A 7,079-nucleotide genomic window follows, 5' to 3' on the forward strand; every position below is an offset into this window, starting at 1 on the left:
AAGTATTTCCCTTAGTTTTTGAGAACCAAGGTATCAATCCAGTAGGGACTACATGCAAGTCACCTAGTACCTGCACAAACAAATAAGAACCTTGCAACCAACGTGATAAAGGGGTTGTCAATCCCTTCACGGCCACTTGCAAAAGTGAGATCTGATAAAGATAATAAGATAAATATTTTTGGTATTTTTTTTGTATAGATTGGAAGTAAAGATTGCAAAATAAATAGTAAACTAGAATTGTAGATCGGAAACTTAGATGATGTAAAGTAGACCCGGGGGCCATGGGTTTCACTAGTGGCTTCTCTCAAGATAACATATATTATGGTGGGTGAACAAATTACTGCCGAGCAATTGATAGAAAAGTGCATAGTTATGAGAATATCTAGGCATGATCATAAACATAGGCATCACGTCCATGTCAAGTAGACCGAAACGATTCTGCATCTACTACTATTACTCCACACATCGACCGCTATCCAGTATGCATCTAAAGTATTAAGTTCATAAGAACAGAGTAACACATTAGGCAAGATGACATGATGTAGAGGGATAAACTCAAGCAATATGATATAAACCCCATCTTTTTATCGTCGATGGCAACAATACAATAAGTGCCTTGTTGCCCCTGCTGTCATTGGGAAAGGACACCGCAAGATTGAACCCAAATCTAAGCACTTCTCCCATTGCAAGAAAGATCAATCTAGTAGGCCAAACCAAACTGTATTCGAAGAGACTTGCAAAGATATCAAATCATGCATATAAGAATTTAGAGAAGAATCAAATATTATTCATAGATAAACTTGATCATAAACCCACAATTCATCGGATCTTGGCAGACACACCGCAAAATGAATTACATCGAATAGATCTCCAATAGCATCAAGGAGAACTTTGTATTGAGATCCAAAGAGAGAGAAGAATCCATCTAGCTAATAATTCAGGACCCGAAGGTCTGTGGTAAACTACTCACACATCATCGGAGAGGCTATGGTGTTGATCTAGAAGCCCTCCGTGATCGAATCCCCCTCCGACAGTTTGCTGGAAAAGGTCCCCAGATGGGATCTCACGGGTACAGAAGGTTGCGACGGTGGAAAAGTGGTTTCGTGGCTCCCTAGATGTTTTCAGGGTATAAGAGTATATATAGGCGAAAGAAGTAGGTTGGTGGAGCTATGAGGGGCCCACGAGGGTGGGGGGCGCACCGCCCTACCTCGTTGCTTCCTTGACCTCCACTCCAAGTCTCCTGGATTCAGTTTGTTCCAAAAAAGATCCTCGCGAAGGTTTCATTCCGTTTGATATTCCTTTTCTGCGAAACACTGAAATAGGCAAAAAAAACAGCAATTTGCATCGGGCCTTTGGTTAATAGGTTAGTCCCAAAAATAATATAAAAGTGCATAATAAAGTCCATTAAACATCCAAAACAGATAATATAATAGCATGGAGACGTATAAAGCATCCCCAAGCTTAATTCATGCTCGTCCTCGGGTAGGTAAATGAAAAAATAGAATTTTTGATGTGGAATGCTACCTAACATAATTTTCAATGTAATTCTCTTTATTTTGGCATGAATGTTTAGATCCAAAATATTCTAGACAGAAGTTTATTGACATAAAAATAATAATACTTCAAGCATGCTAACCAAGAAATTATGTCTTATCAAAATAACATAGCCAAAGAAAGCTCATCCCTACAAAATCATATAGTTTGTCCATGCTTCATTTTCTTCACACAAAGTGCTCCCATCATGCACAACCCCGATAACAAGCCAAGCAATTGTTTCATACTTAGCCTTTTCAAACTCTTTCAACTTTCACGCAATATATGAGCACGAGCCATGGACATAGCACTATGGGTGGAATAGAATAAGATGATGGAGGTTGTGTGAGAAGACAAAAAGGGAGAAAGTCTCACATTGACGCGGCTAATCAATGTTCTATGGAGATTCCCATTGTCGGTGTCAAAACCGGCGGATCTCGGGTAGGGGGTCCCGAACTGTGCGTCTAAGGCGGATGGTAATAGGAGGCAGGGGACATGATGTTTACCCAGGTTCGGGCCCTCTTGATAGAGGTAAAACCCTATGTCCTGCTTGATTGTTCTTGATGATATGAGTATTACAAGAGTAGATCTACCACGAGATCAGAGAGGCTAAACCCTAGAAGCTAGCCTATGGTATGATTGTATGTTGTCCTACGGACTAAAACCCTCCAGTTTATATAGACACGGGAGGGGGCTAGAGTTACACAAGGTCGGTTACAAAGGAGGAGATATCCATATCCGTATTGCCTAGCTTGCCTTCCACGCCAAGTAGAGTCCCATCCGGACACGGGACGAAGTCTTCAATATTGTATCTTCATAGTCCAACAGTCTGGCCAAAGGATATAGTCCGGCTGTCCGGAGACCCCCTAATCCAGGACTCCCTCAGTAGCCCCTGAACTAGGCTTCAATGACGATGAGTTCGGCGCACAGTGTTGTCTTCGGCATTGCAAGGCGGGCTCCTCCTCTGAATACACCACGGAAGAGTTTGAATACAAGGATAGTGTCCGACCCTGCAAAATAAGTTCCACATACCACCGTAGAGAGAATAATATTTCCAAAAATCTAATCTGCTGACACGTTTTGACAGCATGACATCACACCATGTCCCGGTCATTATTTGAACCGTTTTTTCTTTAACCAACCCCGCACATAACGCGATGCGGTTTCTTGACACGTCTTGTCAAAGCAGAGATCGTGTTCCCCTTATCACGGGATTCTCATCAATACAAACGTGGGTAACCCAACCGTGCATGTTGGTATGACTCCTAGATCTTAGGTAAGTCTCAAACGGCCATGAGGAGGACGCCTGATATTCACCCTCTTTATAAAGGGGACAAGGCTTTTTTCTTTTTTCCCTCCCGTGCTCAATCGAATCCTTCCCCCGCCTCGAGTTCTAACACCCAAAGCTCAGGTCGGGCGCTTCAGACCGTCAATCATGTCCGGATCCAACCTTCAAGGCCGGTGGATGCCTTCCTCCGTCAGGGAGGAGGACATCAAGAAGTTGAGGGAGGCCAAATATCTGACGGCCGAAATTTCGCATAGGCTGCCCGCCCGAGGGCAGGTCGTCCCTACTCCCGAACCCAACGAGAGCGTCGTGTTCGTCTCCCACTTCCTCCGAGGACTAGGCCTCGCTCTGGATCCCTTTGTTAGGGGTCTTATGTTCTACTACGGGCTGGATTTTCATGATCTGGCCCTGGATTCCCTACTTCACATCTCATCATTCATTGTCGTATGCGAGGCCTTCCTCCGCATTACCCCTCACTTCGGCCTGTGGCTCAAGACCATCGATGTGAAGCCGAAGACGGTCGAGGGGCAGTACGCAGCGTGCGGAGGTGCTTTAATAAGCAAAATTGCTGACGCCCCATGGCCAAAGGGTTCCTTTCCAGAGGTGTCCGGATTGTGGCAGCGGGAGTGGTTTTACATCACAGCTCCCCGAAGTGCCAAATGGGTAGCTGCCCCCGCCTTTCGCTCGGGCCCCCCACCACAAATGATGTCATGGATCAGCAGGGGGCTGGGCTGGGGTCCAGCCAATGACGTGCCAATACTGAAGAGCCGTATCCGAGATCTCTTCGAGGGAGATTTCAGTCTTGTTATGGTAATGCAAGTTATGCTAGTTCGTCGAGTCCAGCCTTCCAAACGTCAACCCCACCGCATGTGGGAATTCAACCCAGAAGGACCACGCGCTATTCAGCATTTCCTCGGCATGACGCACGAGGAGATGTACAAATCGTTCTTCGGACCCCAAATAGAGTGTCCGGACACCACCGAGGATGTGGGCCTAAGCTGCAACCGCCCCGCTGCCCAAGTAAGTAATCCCATGGCCGAATACACTGTCCTTTTATTTATCATGACATCATTCTGAAGAATCGCTCTTGGACCAGGACTGGATAACAAAGTCGAAGATGATCCGGTGCTCGGCCCCCCTTCCTGAGGGCTTGGACAATCCGGTGCTGGAAAAAATGCTCGAGCTAGCACCTTGTCTAGTGCCCTCAAAGGAAGATGAAGGGGGAAATAAAGAGGGCGAAAGCGGGCCTCCTTCGCTACCTATTCCAACCGAGGGAATGAGCGCCTCCGCAAGGGAGTATAACACAGGGGAAGAATCTGACATTCTCTCTCCCCGAGGAAGGAAGAGGACTACCGCTGAAGATCCGGAAACTAAGGTTTCCAAACGGGAGAAGAAATCTCCGCCAGAGGGTCCTGCTTTGGAGGGTATTCTTGCCGCACAATGTCCGTGCAGGGATCAGCCCTCTACCGAGCTGTAAGTAATCAAAAAGTACTTAATAGTGAAGATATCCTACCTTACTTCCGAAGACAATGACCGATGCTTATAAATTATAGTCCGGATCGCAGCCCTTCTCAACAGAGTTCATCCTCGGGGGATCTTCTTCCGGAGATCATGGAGAGCGAAATGCCTCCCCCGGACTCCCCCGCTGAAGAAGCGGGCGACCTTGAAGTGTCGTTGCGAAGGGTATCTCCGGATCCACAAGGGCCAGAGGATAACCCTTTGGCTGCCTGGAATCCCCAGTATCCGGCTCCTAAGGAGAGCGACAGCAAGGGTCCGTATAGTGTGCGGTCGAACGCGCTGAAGGGTCTTCTGAGGCAAGCTGCCATCTCGGAAGTGCACCGTACACTAATGGGTACGGTAATTGAAAGGATTTCATCCGCTGAAAGCGGGTTGCATGAAGCTTTTATGAGTCTGCTGAAAGGCTTCGAGGTACGTGAAATAATGTATGCTTTTAACAGTACCGCATACGTTAGGTATGCCCATGCAGATAGTAGCCCCTGATACTCTGGTTGTTGTCAAAAATGGCAGCAAACAGAGGATCATAGTCCCAGGTAATAGCCAGACCGCCTTTATGTGTAGGTGGTTGAAGCTCCGGTGGCTAGCCGGACTGATGGGTTTGCCGAACTAAAGCGGCAGCTGGATGCGGCAGATGCCGACATCGTGCTTGTCAACAAGCGGCTTGACGAGGCACAGGGTGAGTGATTTTTCTGGTGATCGTCACATAATAAGAGCAGCATGATGCCAGTACCTTTAATATGTTGTGACTGCAGATGGAGCTGCCACCGTGGAGACCCTTTGGGCGGAGCTTGCTCGGGCCAAGGAGCAAGCAAGGAGTAGCAATGCGGCCGAAGAGTTAAGGGCCGAACAGGCCGCGCATTGCGAGAGAAAGGCAAAAATAGCCAAGATGGTTGTAGAGTTAAAAGATGCTGCTGACCGTTACCAGCTTCTTGAAGAAGAAAACCGGGCGAAGGCGACAGACCTGGAGAAGGCCCAGGTGGCTGCCAAGGAAGCCCGCTCCAAAATTAGAGCGACGAAGGAGGAGCTGAATCAAGGTGCAGATATCGTGTCTGGGAAGCCCTTCTTGTTGCGGACTAAGTTCGGAGATCCGAAGTATGCTCCTCTGGACCGGCTATGGAGTTCTACGGACGCGTACATGGATTTGGCTGCAAGTGCTGCTGATGCAGCCGAGTACTTCAAGGATCAGAAAGGTCCCAAAGTGGAAAAGCTGTTCTGGTCACAGTTTCATGCTCCAGTCCGTATGCTGCTGCTGGATGAGCGATTGACCGGTTGGACCGAGCTCCATAGGTTGTCCGGACTTGCCATGAGGTCCGTTGTGGATCACCTGTGGCTGGGAGGGCCGAGGCCGAATAGCTACTTTAGCATAGTGCAACAATTCCTTGATGATGTGCCACGCATCGATGCTGTAAAGAAATCGACATGCATAGAAGGTGTGCGGATGGCCCTTGCCCGTGTCAAAACATACTGGGCGGAGATGGAGGCCACCACTGTTGTGGCACAGGGTTCGGCCATAGGCCGAGTGGCTGCCGAGCACTAGTTTGAAGAAGTCCTTGAAGGCGCTCGTTCGATAGAGGCTCAGTGCTCAAAGAATATTATTTTCTAGTTACATGTAGTCCGATTGTACAAACAATGTTTTTCTGAATTAATCAAGGTTGTATTTATACTTTTGCCCGAAAGTACTATAATGCCTCCTGCGCGGCCGTTTATGTATATATGTATATACCCTGAAAGTTTGCAGTCGTCGGCTTCCGCCCCCACACATATAATGCGGGGGTGTTCACAAAAGATGCATATCCACACTTGATCCAACATCTTGGTCCGTTAAGGAGGTGATAGCGTAGAAAACCAGGCAATCTGACTATATTGCTTTAACACTTTCACTTAGCCACAGGAGTTTGACAGTGGGGCTACTATATAGCCCCTGGTACTTCTGCGCTCATCCGAATACGGGGAGCGTATGTACATGACCGGGAAACAACCCTTCGTTAATGCGGAGGAATCCCGAAGATTCCGATTAGTCATCGAGTGGTTGACCAGTCTCTCGCTATATCATGACAGTCAGTTTCGGCTTTCTCTACTAAGGTGCTCATCCGGATGAACCAGGGCACAATCGCAGTAGTTCTCCCAGTGCTACCTTAGCCGATATAACGGAACGTAAGGTACCAAAACGTGGGAACCGAGCAAACCCAACATTTGACCAAAGACATGATTCGGAGCTGATGCATATAGGGCCAAACTCGCGACGCCGAACACTCCCTAAGTTGTTTGGTCGTTATAACATATACCGGGCTAAACAATGCCCTTTATAAGAAACCCCATGTGTCCAGGTACATGCAAAATCCTGGCGTGGCCACATGCCAATAACGTCGGCATCCTTCTCGGTTGTGTGGAGTATCCAGAGGATGTGAGCAACAAGAGACAGTAAAAAAGGTTTACGCAGGGCCTTAATCTAAAAAGAAACCTTTGGGCGGGTCCCTGTTGCACGTCTGCGCCTGTGTCTCCGTTGTGCCGTGTCCTGGACGGGTGTCGCATGATTGTCATCTGCAAAAGGAAAGGACTTAGGTGAAAGTTGCCGTGCCAAAAAGAAGAATGAATTATCAAAATTCCAGAGAAGCTTAGTTGAGCCGGGCTGGCCCTGATTACACGCGGGAAGCCCCTAGTATCGTTTTATGAGGGTTCGAAAACCAATCTCATTCATGTATGATGGAACGCCGGACTCGTCTAACCGTGTCCGTGGTCTTGA

The sequence above is a fragment of the Triticum urartu genome, chromosome 3A (assembly GCF_056163025.1).
Source record: "Triticum urartu cultivar PI428250 chromosome 3A, HENAU_Tu73, whole genome shotgun sequence".
NCBI lineage: Eukaryota > Viridiplantae > Streptophyta > Magnoliopsida > Poales > Poaceae > Triticum > Triticum urartu.